We start from the raw sequence: 20,181 nt of genomic DNA on the forward strand, positions 1-20,181 counted from the left end.
GGGAAAGCTTTTAAATACTATTGATCCCAGTTCCCAAGCCCAGAAATTCTCATTTGGTGACTTTGGGTGGAGGGCAGGAGTTTGTATTTTAAACAGCCCCTTTTGGTGGTTTTGATGTACCGATAGGTGTGACAAACATTGAGGAAGCATCAAAGCTTATAAGGTTAGGTTTGCACTTTTTTTTTTTTTTTTTTTTTTTTAAGAGAGAGAGAGTATGCCCGAGGCCAGGGCAGGGGTGGGGTACACAGGAGAGAGAGAATCTTAAGTAGGCTCTACTCTCAGTGTGGAGCCTGATGTGAGGCTCGATCTCATAACCCAGAGATCATGCCCTGAGCCGAAACCAAGAGTCAGGAGCTTAACAGACTGAGCCATCCAGGTGCCCCCTTTACTTGTGTGTTTTTGTTTCTGTTTCTGTGTTTTTTGTTTGCATTTTAGAGAAGCCTCGTTGGCCTCTCTGTGGAAGGGGCAAGGACAGGGAGTCAAGAAGAACCCAAGGTAGAGAAGCTGGTTCCAGACCATCGTACAGCACTCCATGGAATAGAAATGCTGAAGCTGGGCCTTGATGATGCCGACACTCTTCCATTCTTGAAAATAGACCTACTGCATTCATAGCTACTGTTTGTTACTATTTGTTACCTGGACTAGGCTGTGCTGAAAACCCCCTCCACTTCTTTTTTTTTTTTTTTAAAGATTTTATTTGTTTATTTGACAGAGAGAGATCACAAGTAGATGGAGAGGCAGGCAGAGAGAGAGAGAGGGAAGCAGGCTCCCTGCTGAGCAGAGAGCCCAATGTTGGACTCGATCCCAGGACCCTGAGGTCATGACCTGAGCCGAAGGCAGCGGCTTAACCCACTGAGCCACCCAGGCTCCCCAACCCCCTCCACTTCTAAGATTCCCTATCCTATTGACTTTTTTTTTTTTAAGAACTTAAATATTTAATCCTTTCTTTACAGGTTACCTAGACCACTTTTTTTTTTTTAAGGTTTTATTTATTTATTTGACAGAGAGATCACAAGTAGCCAGAGAGGCAGGCAGAGAGAGAGAGGAAAGCAGGCTCCCTACCTAGCAGAGAGCCTGATGTGGGGCTCGATCCCAGGACACTGAGATCATGATCTGAGCCGAAGGGAGAGGCTTAACCCACTGAGCCACCCACGTGCCCCGTAGACCACTTTTGATTAAGAAAACTATAGAAAGTTAGTAACTGCCCCAGGCAGGCCACGGCACACAAGAGTTTTCCAGACTCGTGCTCTGCACGGTGTCTGAGTCGCAGCCCCGCTCACACTCGCTGGAATCCATGGTGGCAGAATTTAGTCCACAGTTTGCTTCTCCCTATATTTCTTTGTAAACTCTTCAGCGATCTTACAGAATTTTTTATGGTCCTTGGAGTTTTCTTCAGCTAGGTCAGCTTGAAGTGGGTGCTCGGGCTGGGGGTCATTTGTGGAGGGCTGTGAGGGACTGGATTACTTGGTCAGCTCGGGTTGCTGGATTCCAGTTCTCAGCACTAACTACCACCGGACAAACCTGCCCCTTTTTATCCACGTTCTGGTGATAGGTCTTCGTTTTCAATGAGATCTTCCGTGGTTTGAATGGGTACTCTGCTGGAAAGTTGATTTCCATTCCAACCTCATACAGAGGGTTGTCAGGAACAAGCCCTTCCCAAGTCACTAAATTACCCTCATCAACCTGGAAGTTTTTCATTCCACATTTGCAGATTTCTTCAAGCTCCTTCATCAGCCTCCTGCCGGCCAGGAGGATCTGGTGCTGCTGTTTTCCCACTGATTATATAGATGTATTTTATATGTTATTTAATTATTTGAAAGAGAGAGAGAGAGAGCACAAATGGTGGGGAGGGGCAGAGGGAGAGGGAGAAATGGACTCCCCGCTGAGCAGGGAGCCTGCTGTGGGGCTCAATCCCAGGACCCCAAGATCATAACCTGAGCCGAAGGCAGACGCTTCCCTGACTGAGCCACCCAGGCACCCCCTATTGATTATACTTAAAGATGTTTTGACTAGTAGGCTGCGGCAGAAAAGAGGGTGTGTGAGTTCTGAGCCTTGGTTAGAGAAGGTCTTGCAACCTTCCTCTCTTGCTCATCCCAGAACCTCGATGCTAAGTCAACAGACCTAGACTAACCGGCCAGACAAGGTACTACACAAAACAGAGATCAGTTATTCTGGCTGACCTGGGAGATGACCACAAGTACGTGAGGGAACCCAGCTAAGATCAGAGGGAAAGAGCCTGGCCGATTTTAGCCAAATTGCCAATCTACAGAGTTAAGGGCCAAATGGTTTTGGTCAATGTTTAAGCCACTAAGTTTTGGGGTTCTCCGTTATACAGCAAAGCCTAGCTAATATATTCCCTCTGGTCCTGGGGTCTTTACATATGTTGTTCTCTTTGCTTAAAACACTTCCCTCTTTCTTTGCCTAGTTAATGCTTATTCATTACTGCTCAGAAGAGTTTTCCCTGATCCGGATTAGTTTGAATCCCTCCATTTTAGGTTCATGTTGCATTTTATACCCCTTTGATAGCACTGCAGTAGTCGCTGTCTTATATTTATCTGTGTGTAGCATTGAATTATCGTCGTTCTTTCTCCAAGGCCAGACTATAAGCTCCACGAGTCCAGGAACAGCATCTGTATTGTTCCCCAGCACGTTCTAGCACCTAGTGCAGTTCCCAGCATATAGTGGGTGCTCACCAAACATTGGTTGAACGAAAGATTATGTTATAGCCCTGGAGGAAACATGCCTTTGGGGGTTCTTTAAAATAACCCTTCCACCAGACCTCTCCTCCCACTCTCAGGGGAATTAACTGCATGAGAATGTGCTTTGCAATTTTTAAAGGACTGTACAATTGTTAGTTCTTAATTGTTAGTGTTATTATTCTGGGATGGCAACAGCTGGCTTTGGGGGAATCCTTTCTTTCTCGTTCCCCTCAAATGGCCCCAGGCAGTTTCCTAGCAGCTATGATTGGGGCTGGATAAGCAACTTACAGGCTGAGAATCTTGCCTAGAGTTAAAAGTTGGATGTGTAAATATCTCTGTTGCTGTGACCTAGCAAATAAGCTCCAGGCTGGTTAATTGCAGAACTTGGTGGTAATGATACCAATGCTGAGTTCAATTAAGGACTATTTACAAAATCACCGGGGGAGGATTTTCCACTTTTTCTGAAACAGTAGGCAGGGACTAAAGGGGCCTGCTATTTTACAGTATAAACCAACGGCTTGAATACATCATAAACTCCTTAGATCTGTATCTGCAAACTCCATGACATACTTGGATCCCCAGAGCTCAGTTTGCAAGAGGAGAACATGAAATTAACAGCTGAATCACTCAAAGACAGATCCTCTGTGTGCAACTTTTCTGAGCCTCAGTTTCTTCATCTGTAAAATGTACAGTATGAATAGTCTGCCCTCATAAGTTTGCTTGGAGATTACATGAGATGATCATTGGAAAGTGCCATTAGAATCAACAGAACTCTATGCCAGTGCCAGGCCTAGAGAAAGCACTCAACACACTTTAGCTACTGGCTCTTATCATTAATACTCTTCCTAATACGCATAGTTGCTTCCACTCTGCACAGTGTACCGGCTTCAGAAACCTGCCCTGAAATCCTTCTTGCCCAACTTGGCCTACTCAAGAAGTAAGCAGGTTTTCTCATACCGCAAAAGAGGGGTGCTGTTTCCCAAGCGTACAGGCATTTGTTCATGAGATGTGGGTTAAGTACACACTGTAGGCTCCCGCTCTGATAGGTGCGAGCGGTACAGAGGTGAAAAAGAGAGTCCCTGTCTTCGGTTTGCAGGAGAGAGATGAAGTGCACGGCAGTAAAGGCTGCACCAGCATTGACCCCTGGATGTTATGGGAACGCAGATGAGAAGCCACTCCAAAAGGTCAGGGAAGGCTTCCCTGTGTTCATGTGGGCCACGTGGGGTTCTCAAGAGGAGTAGCGGGTGAAGTCCTTATTAATGTCCCACAAAACGGAAGAGAACCTTACTTCCTTAAGAGATTGTCGCAATGACCCATTTTTCTAACCCTTTTACCACAAAGCTCCATTATAGCTGGAAACAGAGCTTTTAAAATTAATAACCTAATGATGGAAAGCATTTTCCGTGATGCTTAGCATCACTGGAGGAAATGCCATTGGATGCTTATCTTATAGGAAGACCCTTTCAAGTTTAGTTTTTACCAAAAGGGTGGGGTTTTTTTGTTTTGTTTTTTGTTGGTTTGTTTAATAGTGATAACTTTATGATAACAAAGACCTCATCGCCTCTCACATTCTTGGGACCTGGGCTCAATCAGCAGCTCTAGGATTGACAATGACTAGATATAGTAGTAGAGTGACCAGGTTTTCAGGGAGAAACACCTCCATGGGCATTAGGAAATTTGGATTCTGTCCCTGACCATGCTGACTAGGTGTGTGTGGCCCTGCTCCATTACAACTTCTCGGTGAATTGGTGAGTATAAACTGGGAAGGTATGACAGTGTTGCCGACTCTGGGAGGCAATCACTGCTTGCCACAGCCTTCCATCTGCCCTTCTTCCCTGGCTCCTTCTCTTGTTCCTTCAACCGGAAAAACAAACAAAAATTCACCCTGGGCTCCCCCTAAGCTTCACGTTACTATTCCATCTCTCTTTCCTTCATGACTCATTAGCTTGAAAAATAAATTTTAAAATGTCAATGCCTGCTATAGAAATAAAAATCTGAATATTTATTATGGTCAAGCACTTTTATGTGGCTTAATTCATTTCATCCTAATACTTTATGATGTGTGTACTTTCATTATCCCCATTTTGTAGGACACTGAGCCTGGACAATTTAATTTGCAAGGCAAAATCACAGGGATGGTAGGTGAGTGAGAACTGAAACCCAGGCTACAAGGGCACCTGGGTGGTTCAGTCAGGTAAGCATCCAACTCTTGGTTTCATCCCAGGTCATGATCTCAGGTTCCTGGGATGGAACCCCTGTAGCCAGCTCCATGCTCAGTGTGAAGTGTGGAGTCTGCTTGATATTTTCTCTCCCTCTCCCTCTGCTCCTCCCACGTATATTCTCTCTCCTATAAATAAATAAATCTTAAAAAAAAAATAGAAAAGAGAAAGAAAGAAACCCAGGCTACAGACTACAATGCAGGTTCTTCAGTACCTGGCTTTGAGTGTTCATGTGTGCTGAACCCACCTTCCATTCTTTCCTTTCCTGCTCTCCCCACTCCCCAGAATGTTTTCTTCTTTGCACCAAGGATCTCTAGGTGGTCTGACTGTAGTGGACAGTTGTTAGGTTTTGGTGCCCACTATTTTGGTTCCCACTATCCATTTCCTTTTCCTAAAAGCAGGTGGTTTCCTTTGGAGTTACCTCTTCCCCACTGGCTCTTATCACATGGGGCTGGAATCAGGAGCCTTGCCTTCTCCTGCCTAAGGGACAGCAGAGTGAGGCAGGCTGGGATCTGAAAAATAAGCAGCAAGGTCAAGGAGGCTGGGAGAGTTTGACTTCTGTTTGGTCCAGCTGAGTGCTTGCCAACAAGTTCAGTAATCGAGATAAAAAAAAAATTAATGCAATATTTTATAAAAGGAAAATTAATGCAAACATTCCAGGATGAATAAAATATCACACTTTTAAAGAGAGGGTCACTATGAATGAATTTTCCTTTCACCTTTGGATTCAGGATGGCCTGACACAGTGCGGCAGGACATCACCCCTTTGCGGGGGCCCTCCCAGCCTCTCCCCAAGCCCTTCACACCCGCCCCCCACTCTCTGTTCCACTGACACCAGTGAATACCCATGAGTGTTGCGGTACTATGTCTGCTCCTTGGTTCTCTGCATGAAAGCCCTTTCTCCTTCTACCTTCTTTGCAAATGAACTCTCCTCCTTTACCTCCTCTGCAGAATATCAGTTTTTTCATCCATAATACGGGGTCGATAAGTAGTTCTTAAGCCATAACCTTGTTGTGGGCATTAAGTGAGCATTAATATCCACATGACACCTGACTCCAGGTAAACACTCAGAACTCAAAGTCCACACCAACATCGGGATCATTCTGTGAGACGGCATTCTGCAGACATGCCCCTTACCACCTGAAGGTCAAAGTTGCTAATAGATGAAAAATTCACACCTAGATTCCCTTCTGGGTTTCTGACCATCCAAATCTCATTTATTGACCCCTCCTCCTCCACTGTTCAGTAAATTTTGTTGTCTTATGGGAGTCTTGCTCAAACATCTCTTCTTTCTATCTACACCCCGCCCCAGGCCATGTCATAGATGCTCACAGTTTCAAGTGTTTCCTCTTATCTGTGAGACATCTGTGACATCCAGATCTTGAGGTCCAAATGTTCAGTGGATGTTTTACCTGTGTCTACATACCTTTATGAATATTCCCAGTACAAACAACAGCAGAATGAAGGCTATCTACTTACTCCACACAGAGCCAAGCACTTTACACGGAACATTTGATGTCATCCTCTCAAAACCTCCATTTTGCAGAGAAAAGGCAAAACAAGAAAAAAAAAAACAAAAAACAAAACAAACAAACAAACAAAAAAAAACATCACAACAAAATAGAAGCGGAGGGAAGGGAAGAAAGTTGCCCAAAGTCACAAACCAGGGGAGTGGCAGAACTTGGATCTGGACCCTATCAACCGGACTCCACTGTTGGGAGCAGGAGCTGAAGGAGCTGAAGAAGACTGTCCAAAGTAGCATCTTTTAAGCGACATCCTGACATGAGGGAAAGATGATAGAGCAGTTGATCTCAACTAGAGAACATTCTGCAATGTCCGCTGTTATTTCTGTTGTCATAACTGAGGTATTGCTACTGGCATCCAGTGGGGAGAGCCCAGGGATGTTGCTAATTTCCTGCAAAGCTTGAGAAGCCCCCGCAAAAAAAGAATGACCTGGTCCAATGGGCTAACACCAAGGATGAGAAACCCAGCATTTGAGAAGTCGGTATAAAACAAGACTGTGAGAAGCTAGGAAAGGGTGTTAGCTGACTAGGGGCTTTCTCCCCACCTGTGCGGGGACCTCGGCCGCTGCTCTCCCACCACCGTCAAGCCCACCACCTCCCCCAACTCCAAGCAAAGCTGCAAACTCTTACCTACCGCCCACGCTGCCTTCCCAGCACAAAGCACAAACAGGAACTCATTATCTTCCTCCTCAAACCTTCCTGGCCCATGCTCTCCATCATGGTTAAAAATCCCGCCCTCCTCCTTCCCCTCCTTCCGCGAGGTGAGCGCCACCGTCCCCCTGCCTGTTCTCATCACCGCTCCCCACTCTCTAGTCAACCGTCAGTCACTAAGCTGATGGCTGATGGTTTCTGGCTCCCCAAGTCCATCCTGTCCTCCTCTCCTTTGCCGTTTGACTAACTTTGGGCCAAAATAGCGCCTCATGCCATTTCCTTCCCAGTTCAGTGAGGCTGAAGTCACCTGGTATTCATCCACAGTGGACTGAACTGTTTTCACCCAGAGCATGAACGTCATGAGGGATTAAACTAGGGGGCCTTAAGAGCCCACCGAACTCCTAGTCAAGGCATCTGGGATCGCCTCACCAAGGAACTTGAGTCTGTCCTCGTCCCCTGGCCCTCTGCTCTGGTGGACACGGTGGCTCCCCACGGGTCCAGGCCTCGTCCCACCGCCCCACCCCCCGCGCCCCTGCATCGCGCCTCATCCTCGGCACCTGTTCCACCAGTGCGCCCGCCCTCCCTCTTCACCCTCTCCTACTCTCCTGGGACCTTCCCATCAACCACAGATGCTCACTCGCCCACCAGTCCTTACAGAATCCTCCCCTTCCCTCCCACTAGCTAGACAGCCTTGTTTCTGAAAAGAGTCGTCTACACTTGCTTTCTCCCACTCGCTCCTCATCCCACTGCAATCTGGCTTCCAATCCCTCCACTCCATTGAAACAGCTCTGGCAGAAGCTACCAGGCTTCTGATAGTCAAATGAAATGCACACCTGTTTTCCAGTCCTTAGCTCACTGGACTCGGCAGGGGCATTTGAGTGTTGGCCATTCCTAACTTTTAGAAGAAATTTCTTCCTTACCCTTGGTTTTCCAGCCACTTCCCTTCTAGCTTCCTCCTTCTCAGTCTTCTCGGTGAGCACCTCCTCGTCGTCTGCCTACTGTGTCCCTCTGAGATCAACCCGGATCCCAGGAGCTTCTCAGTCCACACATTCCGCTTGAATGAATTCACCCCCAGCTTTACCCACCAGGAGACGTGGTATGAGATGGTGGTTAAGAGTCGGAACTCCAGCGGCGCCTGGGTGGCTCAGTGGGTTGAGCCTCTGCCTTCGGTTCGGGTCATGATCTCGGGGTCCTGGGATCGAGTCCCGCATCGGGCTCTCTGCTCTGCAGAGGCCTGTTTCCTCCTCTCTCTCTCTGCCTGCCTCTCTGCCTGCTTGTGATCTCTCACTGTCGGGTAAATAAATAAAATCTAAAAAAAAAAAAAAAAAAAAAGAGTCGGAACTCCAAAGCTCCTCTGTGCACCGTTTGTCCTCGGGCCAATTACGGAACACTCCCAGGCCTCAGTTTCCTCAACTGTAACACGGTGCACAGCATGGTGCACAGCTTTTCGATCTCATTGCCTTCCGTGTCTGAACATGCACCATCTCCTCAGACCATGCTGAAACCTGAAGGGTTATATTATGTGCCTATGCTTTTGTTCCATTTTTGCTCAGGCACATAGGGGGTGCCTCTGTGAATAAGTTGAATAACTCTGTGAATAAGTAAATGAATGCTGTCCTGCATTGGGTTCCTCCAGAAATAAACCTTGAGATACGGAATTGGGTGCAGCTGGTTTATTTGGGAGATGATTGACCCCAGGGAAAACGAATGAGTGAGAAAGAGAGAGGAAAGAGACAAACTTGGCACAGAGAGTGAATTAACAGGAGGGTTACTACTGGGGGCAAGTGGACCTGATTCCCCTGGGATCCCTTGAGGACCGGTGCCGAAAGCACGTTAGCACTGTCTATGAGCTAGGAAGCGGGCTTTCACCAGACACCGAATCTGTTCAGACCTATCTCAGAAGTCCCAGCCTCCCAAACTGTGAGAAATGAATCTGTGTTGTTCTAAGTCACCTTGTCTATATGGTATTCTGTTAGAGCAGTCCAAACTGAGTTAAGACTCCAACCCTCCCTCCCACCCCCGCTCTGCTGATTCTCTCTACAGCCCCAGGACACCCTGTGTTGACTCTGTGAGAGTCAGCCTCTCCTTGCTTTCTAAGTAGAACTTCCTGGTCTGCCTTTCTTAGAGAGCAAGAATAGTTCATCCCTGCCGATCTAATGCCCAGAAGACGTTTGAGCACATTACAGGCACTTATCGAATGTCTTTTAATGAATTCAAGTTCACCATGCTCAGGGCCCCACTCAGAGTAAGTGGTCACTAAATGTAGGCTCCTTTCCTTTCCCTCCAAGTTAAAGAGTTCGCCGTCTGACTTAGAGCACTCCCTAAGCAAGCATATGATGTGATAAATATGTTCTTGAAATGAACGTAAGTGCTGGGAGACCACGAAGGAGGGAGCAATTAACTGGGACGGTCCCAATGAGACTGTGGTTACGTCATCTGCAGTCTTAATTACTTATAGCTTTAACTTTCCAGCACCATGAATAGAGCTGTCTTCCATTACCCCAGGCTTTCTCCTTTGAGCAACTCTCCACCAAAGTGAAGATACAAGGAGCTCAGGGACAGAGTGAACCGGTTGCTCTCATCTTGTTTGTCCCTTTCATTCATCTGACATGTCTCTGCTGAGGGTCTCTTAGGGGCCAGCACTCTTCTCGGCACTTACATACAGGACTGAGGGAGGCAAGCAGCAGCCTGCTCTAAGGCAGCGCACCCGCGCAGGGGGAGACACATGATAAACAGGCAGCCAGCAGGATAAATTCAGCAGTGGCAGGGGTTCTCAAGCAGTGCAACAGGGGCACGAGACGACGTGACGTGGGAGAGAGGTAGGGGTGGAAGTAGGTGCTAAGGACAAGTAGATCAAATGGCCAGGGAAAGCCCCCTTTGAGGAGCTGACTTCTGAGCTGTGACCTGAGCCCCAAGAACAGCCAAGTGGAGATTCTTCCAGGCAGAGGGAACAGCCACTGCAAAGGGCCTGGGGCAGGCTCCTGGACTCCCGGTGCCAAGCCCAGAGTTTGTCTCACTGCTTCTGACCACTGAAAAAAGAGTTGCAGAAGAGAGACAAAGTTGGGTCTAAAACTGATACCTGGCCCTGACGTGGAGTAGGGTGGCTGATACCCAATTCTCCATCCCCAGCAGGCTCATTTCAAGCTTCCGTTTTCACTCACTGGGCATGTTGCTCCCTCTTCAACGTCTGACTGGGTTTCAAAGGAATTTGAAAGACTTACAGCAAAGCTACCAAGCTGCCTCCTCCAGGTAGAAACCCCTAAGTGTGGCATGCTTGTGGAAAACCACAGTGAATCATTCCCACTGGCTGCCCAGTCCTGGCCCGACTGGAAAGAGATTTACTTTGCTTTTCTCATACCTTATGAAGCCTCTCCAGACTTTTAAAGAAACCCCCACAACATCCTGACTCCTGGCTTGAGAGCAAAATCCCAAGTTCCGAGAGATTTGTTTCAGATTTCACCAGAATGGGGTCCGCCACAGCCACCAACCTTTTCCTCTGAGGAGAGCAGTTTCTGATATGCTGCAAACAAACATAATCACTGGGTGATTAGGAAGAAAATGAAATTTGAAGGCTTCGTAAGCAGGCACAGATACGCACAGCACACACCCCAGGAGTTAAAACCTTCCTTTCTCAGCTGCCTCTCATGGTAATAAGAACAATCACCGCTATCATTTATTTGAGCACTTACAATGTGTCAGTCCCTGTCTAAATATTTGGTTTCCAAATCAAACGGATAAGGGTAGCATGACCACTTCATTTCACATTTGAGGAAGGGGAAGCTCAGAGAAGTTCTGCGACTTACCCAAGGTAACACAGCAAGGGGGAAAAAAGCGAAGTCCGGATTCCAGCCGGCATCAGAGTGTGAAATCCAGACTATTGCTGTCCCTACTCTCCTGACAGAGAAAATTCCTGCCCCCTCCCCCCAAGTCCCTGGACAAAAGTGAGGAAATCAGCAGAGGGGAAGCCGTGAAAGGGGGCAGTCAGGTAAAGTCATTGCTCTTATTGGAAACGGGGGACCCTGCCAGGAGATGGCAAGTTCATCCTCCACTGAACCGGGAGAGGACAAGGCTCTCTCCTGGTGTTGGGGCGGGGGGGCGTGGGGGGCTCCGAAAGGCCCGCCAAGGGCAAGGTTTTGATCTGGGCACATCCCGACCCTTCCACCTCTGCGCACCGAGGAGGCAGGGGCCGGCGGGGGCGCGAGGCGTGCGGCCGAGCGGGGGGACGCGGAGCCCGGCCTGGCGCAGCGCCCCCCCCCCCAACCCCGAGTCCGCTGTGCCCACCCCGCCCCCCACGCCTGGTGCCGGCGGGCCAAGGGTTAAGCGAGGCGGGAGCCCCCGGCGCGGAGCGGCCGCCGGGCCGGGAATGCTTAGTCAGGATTCCGATTTCCTGTCGAAGTGCTGGGATTTCCTGCAGCCCGCGCCCGCCGCCGCCGAGCGGGAGCGTCCGAGCCGCCCGCGCCTCCGCGGCCTCCTCCCCTCGGCACATGGTCGCCCGCCCCTTCCTGCGCCGCGCTCGGCTCCCGCGCCTCGCCGCCGCCGCCGCCGCCGCGCCCGTGCCGCCCGCCCTGCCGGTCGCTCCCGGCCGCCGCCCGCCCTCCGTCCCCTGGGCCGCCGGCGCCCGGCTGAGGGCTGCGGCGCGCGGGAGCCATGGAATAATGCCCAGCGGCCCGCCCGGTCCCGGTGAGTTGCGGGGCGCCCTGGGTCGTCCGCGCCCCCCTGCCCGGCCCCCCGCGCCGGCCGCCTGCGGGCTGCGCCTCTCGGCGGGGCGCCTCGGGCGCGGGGAGGGCGCCGGCCGCGGACCCCGGGGGGCCGCTCTGGGGGGGCGCCGACACGGTGTGTGTGTGCGGGGGGGTCGGCCGGTGGCTCCGTGCGCCCTCCCGGGGAGGGACCGGCGGATGGGACGCCCTCCCGGCATTGTCTCTCCGGGCGGCGGAGGAAAGTTCCCCGCGGTTCCGGGAGGGGCGGCGGGGCCCCGCATTGCCCGCCCCCGGCCCGGGCTCGGACGCCGCGCTGCCAGGCAGGCCCCAGGCCACTTGCTTTGGAAGCCCGTGAGACGAAGCGAAAGCGGGGGCCAAGATTCCCAGTCGGGGCTTGGGGTTTGCTCACGGGAAGCCTGGGAAATGGCTCGTGTTTTTCCCGCTTGTACCATTTTGGGACCTGCTGCGTTTTCTGAGAGCGACGAGAAGTTTTAAAGAAAAAAGAAACTCGCTGGCGTTTGGTATCCTGCGGTTTTCGTACACCCCAGAGTTCTCGGGGGTTCCTAGAGCGGTTTCCTTTAATAACTGCCCCTTCCACTAGCGCAGGGGGACCATCCCATCGTCAACGTGAGAGCTCAGCCTTACCTGCCGTGATGGGAAAGAACAACAACTTTCTTCCACTTTTCCCGAAGACTCTATCAGGTTGTCTTGGCAAGATACTTGATTCTGGGGTGACAGCGGGGCCAGGGCTGCTGGTTACTTCTGGGATTGTAAAACACCATTGAATATTGAGGCCAGTTTTATCTCTGTTGAACCCTCCACCCCCAAGACTTTCCTGTTTTGCCGTTGGTGGTCCTGTTCCCCAAAAAGATGCAGATATTTTGGCAAACAGCAAATCTCAACAGTTTAGAAAGAAAAAGGATCTTCCATAACAACTGCTTCAGCCCCTTGTTGTTAGGCATGAGGCTGGGAGCTAGCTTACCCAAGTGGCACGGCCGGTCTTCAGACTCCCAGCCCAGTGCTCTTTTCTTTCACTATGGCAGTTTCCAGTCTGGCAGCAGGAGACATTTGGAAATAGGTCTTCCTTGCATTATAACCTTTGTTGTTTTCGTGTCTTCTCTTGTTCTGTCTTATCTATTACTGCTGCTGTTTTTGAGAAACGTGGTTATCTCAAAGTCGGTATTTTTAGAGAGCGAATTAAAAAAATTCCCTAACCTTTACCGTTCAGCCACCAAATGGATTTGAAGCCTAAAATGGGTGGCTTATTACATAGGGAATTACTTTTCTCTATCCCATTCTTTTTGTGAAAAATAGAAACTCCTAAGTCCAAAAAAAGGGTGGTATCTTAGCACAAAATGTACCCTGCGATGTTCTCTGGACTTGATTTTCAGCCCTCCTGTATCTTGTGAGCAAAGCAGCCCGTCTATTTTTCTCCTGATGAGAGCTCCGAATGGCTGGTTTTTCATTTTTAGTATGTGATAATGTCGGAGAGAAAGGACTTGTTCGCAGGCTTGCCATTTGGTGAAGGAAATTGAAATTCTCTCCACCTCTCACCAGCCACAGTGAGCCAGATTTTTGAAATCAGTCAGAGCCTTGCAGGCCCAAAAATGAATGTGTGCATCCAAATGGGGCCCTCCCTCGCCCCTCACGAGGACCCACCTCCCAGCTGGCATCTCCACGCGGCACCCACGGGACTGATGTCTAAAGGAAAAAGGGAACCTGTGTTACCTGGGGCGGTGTGGTTCCTGCATTTTCCCTGTGGGTTCTCAGCTGTGTTTGACTGGGTCCTGCCACCCCGTCCTCATTTTTCCCTCTCTCTCGTTTCCTCACACTTCTCTCCCAGTCACTGTATCTGGCCTGGGCTCGCAGAGAAGTCTATCCCGTAGGATGCACAGATGATCCCCACATAAGCAGTAGTGACAAGGACAGCTCACATTTAGTGAGCACTTGCTCTGTGCCCTAGGCATGTCACCTGCTAAGAAGTCCTAAGGAGGAGAAGGAACTCCTTTGGGAGCCTTGCCAAGAAAGGATGCCACTTTTCAGATTCTTCTGGAATTGACTCATTCTTTCATTCATCCAGTACACGTTTGCTAAGTGGCACCCCCGTGGGAGGTGCCAGTCCTGCAAAGATGAACAGGACCCTGTATTCAAGGCCTTCTGTTTCCAGCCTCCTCCTTAGGTGTCAGCTTCACACTTGCTCTTTTGGTTAGTCGGTGCAAGGAGCCCATAGTGAGCACTTGCTCTGACCTAGCACTGGGTCAAGTCCCGAGGAGAAAGCAAGATAGGCCAGGCCTGCCCTCAGGGAGCTTGCATTCCAGCGGAGGGATTAGGCCAAGCCCAGAAGCACCAGAGAAAGATTGTGATTCCTGTTCCTGAAATCCTGACCAAAGCAAAGTGGGGTGGGGGTGGAAATGGGGGTGGTCCTAGTTTTGCTAGGATAAGGCCTCTCTGAGATTGAAGACTTGAGAAGAAACGGGCTGTGACGAGAGGTTGCTGGGGAGGGCAGTCCGGGCAGAGGGATCAGAATGTGCACCCTCCTGTGTGTGAAAGGGCTGGGTATGCTCCAGGGAGTGAGGGAAGTCGAGGCGGAGGGGTGAGTAAGGAGGTGGGAGTGGGCAGAGTGTAAGGGAGAGATGGGGAGAAGGACAGAAGGTGAGGTTTCAGATGGAGGTGGGTTCTAAGCCATGCTGGGGAGGTACCCCGCCCCCGCCTCCAAGTACAGAGGGAAGTGGGGCTGAGTTTAGGCTCTGGAGTGGGATCTGATTGACATTTTTGAGAGGTTACATTTACTGCTTTATGAAGAGTTGATCACAGACAGCAGAGTGGAAGCAGGGAGACCAGTTGGGGGGGCCCCTGCATGAATCCAGAAATGTTGGTGGCAGCTTTGACCGGTGGAGGTGAAGGGAAGTGGGTGTGACCTGGTTAGAACCTGAAGATAAACCTGATGAGACTTGGTGATGGATGAAATGGGGGTGAGGGCAGGGAGGGACTGGAGGAAGACCCTTGGGTGCTGGCGTGAACCGCTGGCTGTCATTTGGGAAGATGGGGGAGAATAAAGGCAGAACACATTCTGGAGAGAATCAGGGTCCATATTGGCCATGCTAATTTGGAGATGTCTAGGAGACATCCGGGTGGACACCTGGGACAGACATGACGGCATGTGACTTCAGACCTCAGAGGGTACCTCTGGACTAGAGACACCGATGTGGAAATGACCAGGCTGCAGAAGAGCCACCAAAGTGCTGGCCGGCACGTGCCCTGCTGTTTTATTCCTCCGAGGGTCCTCCTGCCTGGGGCGCTCTTTGTCTCTCTCAGGCTAACACCTACTCATCTTTGAAAACATACCCATGTCTTTACCTCCTTGAAGACGCCTCCAGCTCCCCCCGGCCCCCAGATCCCTGTGTCTACTTCCATGATAGGATTCAACCTATGTTACCTTTTTACAGTGTCTTAATGTTTATGAAAAACCTGAAGCAACCTCTGTCATATAGTAAGTGCTCAACCAATGCTAGCTGCTATTATTATTGTTGTTGTTGTTGTTGATGGGAGTGATGGAGAGGCATATAAATAAGAATTATATTGGATAAGTGTAATGATAAATGATGTATTAGTCTCCTCTTCCTGCTCTAATGACCGCAAACTTAGTGGATTAAACAACACAAATTTATTCTCTTACCGTGCTGGAGTTCAGAAGTCTGAAATGAGTCTCACTGGGCCAAAATCAGGGTGTTCGCAGGGCTTTGTTCTTTCTGGAACCTCTAGGGAAGCTTCCCTCCAAAAGGAACAGGGAAGACTCAGAAGAGAAGAGCCTAGGGAAGAATCTGTTTCCTTGCCTTTTCCAGCTTCTGGAGACTTCATACCTTGGCCTATGGTCTCCTTCCAGCTTCAAAGCCAGCAGTGTTGGCCCTTCTCACACTACCATCTCTCTGGCTCCCCTCCTGGCTCCCTGTACCATTTCTAAGGGTGCTTTTGAGTATATCAGGCCACCTGTATAATCTAGAATGCTCTCCCTATTTTAAGGTCCAGCGATTAGCAATTTTAATCCCATCCCCACCCCCACCCCTAATTCTCTATTGCCACATTCCCCAGGTAAACTAGCATATTCGCATGTCCTGGGGATTAGGATGTGGACATCTTTGGGGGCTGTAAGGGAAGGTATTATGGGAGTCCCGGGGTCAGGCTTTATTCCTATCTTCACTTCCTCTGAGATATTCACTCCTTCCTGCGAGCTTTCCTCGGTGCCCAGCTTTACACAAGAATGCCATGAGGATTCGTGTCACTGAGCTTTCTTTGCGCTGTAGGCCAAACTGTGCACTGCCAACACAGGGATACTAACTTTTCTCTCCCTGCCTCAGGGATAATTTAAGTTCAACCCCTGGGGATGCCTGGGTGGCTCACTGGGTCAAGTGTCTGACTCTCGATTTCGGCTCAGGTCATGATCTCTTTTTGGGTTGGGAGATTGAGCCCCATGTTGGGCTCCGTACTGCGTGTGGAGCCTGCTTAAGAGTCTCTCTCCCTCTGCCCGCGCCCCATTCATGCTCTCAATCTCTGTCTCTAAAAAAATTTAATTTTTTCTTAAAAAAAATCCAACCCCTGAAAGCCCTTTCCGCACCCACCTACCCTGTGTCCACTCCCAGGAAGGGCTGGGAGAGGCGCCTGGGTTGGCCAGTCAGTGAAGCGTCTGCCTTTGGCTCAGGTCATGATCCCAGGGTCCTGGGATCCAGCCCTACATCAGGCCCTCTGCTCAGCGGGGAGCCTGCTTCTCCCTCTCACTCTCTCCCTGCTCATGCTCTCTGTCACTATCTGCCTCAAATAAATAAATAAAATCTCTTTAAAGAAGAAAGGAGAAAGAAAGAAAGGACCGAGGAGTGTGACGTGTTGGTACTCTCTTCGAGTCTGCTATGGCTGATTTCCTGTCACAGTGTGAATCCCAGCACCGTGTGTTCCTTTTATGCAGCTGGAACCTTGGTTTCAGAGCCACAGCTAGTGTCCCCAGCCTCAGCCGGCCCTGTTCGCAAAGCAGGCCACCAGCACACTCGGGAGAGAGCACGTGGCTCCATCAGGACAGATCCATTGAACCCCTAGTGGAAAAAGTAACTGGAGGGCCTGGCTTGGCAGAGTGCGGCAGGTGGCCCCATCTTCTGAAAGTCAGGGAAACACACCGTGATGTGTTGTGAAGCCACATTGCACATTGTGAGGAGGTAATTAAGACCAGATTTCTAACATCCTCTGGGTTATTTGGAGAAAATGGGCGCCTGCCCCGGATACTCTCCAGAAACAGCCGGCTTCCCGGACACCGTCAGCGTTTCGGAGAGCCTCATGAACTCTGCTGGCCACAGGCATGCTGGGTTGCACGGAGGCAGAGGTCTCCTCCTGCCTGAGCTTTCCCTGCCAGCTCTGTCCTTCCCCATCCTTGGAAATGCCACAAACTAACTCATCTTGTAATATTTTTGGCATTTCCTCTTCCTTTACGGCTTTTTTTTTTTTTTTTTTTTTTTTTTTGACAGAGAGAGATCACAAGTAGGCAGAGAGGCAGGCAGAGAGAGAGGAGGAAGCAGGCTCCCCGCCGAGCAGAGAGCCCGATGCGGGACTCGATCCCAGGACCCCGAGACCATGACCTGAGCCGAAGGCAGCGGCCCAACCCACTGAGCCACCCAGGCATGCTGGGTTGCACGGAGGCAGAGGTCTCCTCCTGCCTGAGCTTTCCCTGCCAGCTCCGTCCTTCCCCATCCTTGGAAATGCCACAAACTAACTCATCTTGTAATATTTTTGGCATTTCCTCTTCCTTTACGGCTTTAAGTCAGGAAATGCGAAAGGCACCAAAGTTAGAAAAACAGAAGAGAGAGTGGAGCTTGGGATCCCTCCTCTGGACTCTGGTTACGTTTGGGACAAAGAAGAGTGCGTGCCATCTGCACTTCCCCCCCATGTGGCGGGTCTCGGGCGGGCCAGGCGGGTGCGGATCCTCCTCCGTGGGCAGAGCAGGAAGGAGGGAGTCAAGACAACGCCTGCTGCGGCTTCTGGGGAATGGCTCGCGTTTCCTCATCAAGGCTAATTGTGAGTTTCCCGGTGCGCCTTCTGCCTTCGTGAGACTCCTCCTGGGTGCACACTACTCTGTGTGCGTTTGGTTCTAGTTTTAAACCGAAATAATTATCTTTGCGAGTAGAAACGCAGTTAAGAGGGCTCAAGCAAAAATCCATGATATGTGCAACTTACCCTTCGAAGGTTCAGAAAAAAAAAAAAAATGACAGATGTTGTAAAAACTAGTACGAGTGAGGGGGAAGAAAAGGAAAAAGCCCGTGGAATGAAATGTTAACTCTGGGTAAGCTCAGGCAGAGGGCTTAAGGGGGCTCTTGGCACTATTTCTCATTCTTAAAACTATTTCCAAGCCTAAAGGGTATTGCAGATGGGGGGGGGGTGCTCAACCATGCCTTTGTAATTGGACCTTGACAGATACAGGCCAGTTCCACAGCAGGGTCAGCGGACAGGAAACCAGACGATTCTGAGGCCTGCTGCTGACCCCACCTTTCCTTCTGCTCTCACACTTTGTGTTCCCAACTGGGAGAATGTCAGAAAAGCTTCCCTCGTGAGGATTCCGTGAATGGCATTACGACAGCCATCTTGTGTGGACACGAGTCTATTCACGTGGTGGCCTCTCCCTGAGACGGAGCGCCTCCAGCTCTCGTGCCGGCCCGAGCACTTGGCGGGCACTGACCGGGGAGCCGAGTCACGTGCCTTGGCTTCAGTTGCTCAGCCGTGTTGCCGTGCTCATTGAATTTTCTCATCATTGAGCTTTTATTTTCAGTGACTCTACATTTTCCTTCTAGAAAATGTCTTTGGTCGGTTCTCTTTCAGATCACCCCAGCCTTTAGTCCTTTTGTCGTGTTCTTTAGGGCTTCTCTTCCTTACTTCATACCTTTGTTCTAAATGTACTGACATTGTCTTTGGAATTGCCCCATTCTGCTCACCTGTCCTGGGTGGCAGAAGTGTCTCTGCAGAGTGGTTTTATGCTTCAGTAGGGGCTCCAAAGGTTTCCTGGATCCAGGACTAGTGGTAGCTCTAGGACCTGAGATGTTTAATGCCAGGCTGGAGGGGCAGGTTTGGGCTTTCCACGCACAACTAGGGCTTTGACGTTTGCACAGGAGCCTTCTCCCCCACCCAGATCTTGAGGCAGATAAGATTACTTGCCGCCATTTCTCTGCACGGAAAGGAGGAGGAGTTCAGGGCCTCTTTCATGGGAGGCTAGGGTCCCTATGGGGTCCTAGCTTTGTAGAGGGGTCTCAGCTCTCCTGTCCTTTTGTAGGTGCCAAGCGGAGACCAGCCAGCTTCACATATTCAGTCTTCTTTTTCAGACTAGGAAGAAGAAGGACATTTACAGGAAGGTAAAAATTGCCATTTTGAGAAAAGAAAACCAGAACCCCCCATATCAAAACAGCAGCAACAAAAAGATTTCATTCCGATCAGCAAGCACTTACTGAGTACCTCTGTTTGCCCTGCAGAACGGGGTGGGGGCAAGTTGGGGCTGGGTCTTAAAATGCCTGTTTGTCTCAGTAACCCCCAGTGCAGAGCAGACCGCAAATGTTTGGGAAAAATGGAGGCAAACAAGAAAGGAAATTAATGTGGTTGAAGAAGACAAATCACAATGCAGAGGACAGAATAAGATCATGAAAAGTAGCACTGAATGATGACTCAGAGTCCCGAGTTCCAGTCCAGCAACTGAAACTGACTAGTTACGGTTCTTTGATGAATAGTCACTCCCGTCGCGGAATCACACTTTCCCATCTGCAGTAAAGGTGGTAACTCCTGACCCAGTTACAGTGAGAGCAAGAGCGGGAAAGTGGGAGCTTCAGAGGGCCAAGTATTTTTCTTATCTTCCAGGCCCGAGGGGCAGTGTGTCCTCCAAGGGCACGTTGCTTTGGAGGCTCTTTCTGTCTTGCCTCACAACCACTAGGGGCACTGGGTTTTCCCGGGGAAGGGCAGCAAGCATTTCAAGTCTTCAAAGCTTGTTCAGATTCAGATTAAGGGGTCTTTGGTGTATGTATGGTCGGAAGTTAGGCATTGGGTGCTGAGTTGGCCTGTGTCTCATGTGATAGTCTAGAAACTTCCCCTGGGGCTCAAAATGAGGGCTGAGGTGCCCCTGGGAGATGCAAGATGAATTTCTGCATTGCGTTGCCATTATAACCTTTGACCCCCTGTTCTGTGAGGCCACTCCTCTGGGTGGTGGAACTCATGATCTCTTCTGGGTCTGTCTTTTGTCCATGTCCCTCTTTCGTGGGGGAAGTGATTTGGTGGGTGGGGGATAGGGGCATTTGTCATGATGCAATGTGAAAACCACTGGGCTTAGAATCAAGGATAGCTAATATTTCTTGTGCATTAACACGTCAAGTGCTATCTA

The 20,181-nt window shown here is 50.1% G+C and overlaps 1 protein-coding gene and 1 pseudogene across 5 annotated transcripts in view; one reads left to right on the top strand and one right to left on the bottom strand.

Annotated features, from left to right (window-relative positions):
- Positions 1 to 1,307: 1,307 nt before the first annotated feature.
- LOC122905292 lies at positions 1,308 to 11,578 on the bottom strand (annotated as a pseudogene).
- A 100-nt stretch (positions 11,579 to 11,678) lies between these two features.
- The window catches only part of LOC122904295 (CYFIP-related Rac1 interactor B), a 520,830-nt gene continuing 512,327 nt past the window's right edge, over positions 11,679 to 20,181 (top strand). For 2 of the 5 annotated variants that reach the window (XM_044244936.1, XM_044244938.1), the window contains exon 1: positions 11,681 to 11,772. The gene's annotated coding sequence lies outside the window, so the exon portion shown is untranslated. Of the gene's footprint in view, positions 11,773 to 20,181 lie in introns of all 5 variants that reach the window. The other 3 variants (XM_044244939.1, XM_044244940.1, XM_044244941.1) reach the window with 3 other exon arrangements.

This window comes from Neovison vison, chromosome 4 (assembly GCF_020171115.1).
Source record: "Neovison vison isolate M4711 chromosome 4, ASM_NN_V1, whole genome shotgun sequence".
Classification (NCBI taxonomy): Eukaryota; Metazoa; Chordata; class Mammalia; order Carnivora; family Mustelidae; genus Neogale; species Neogale vison.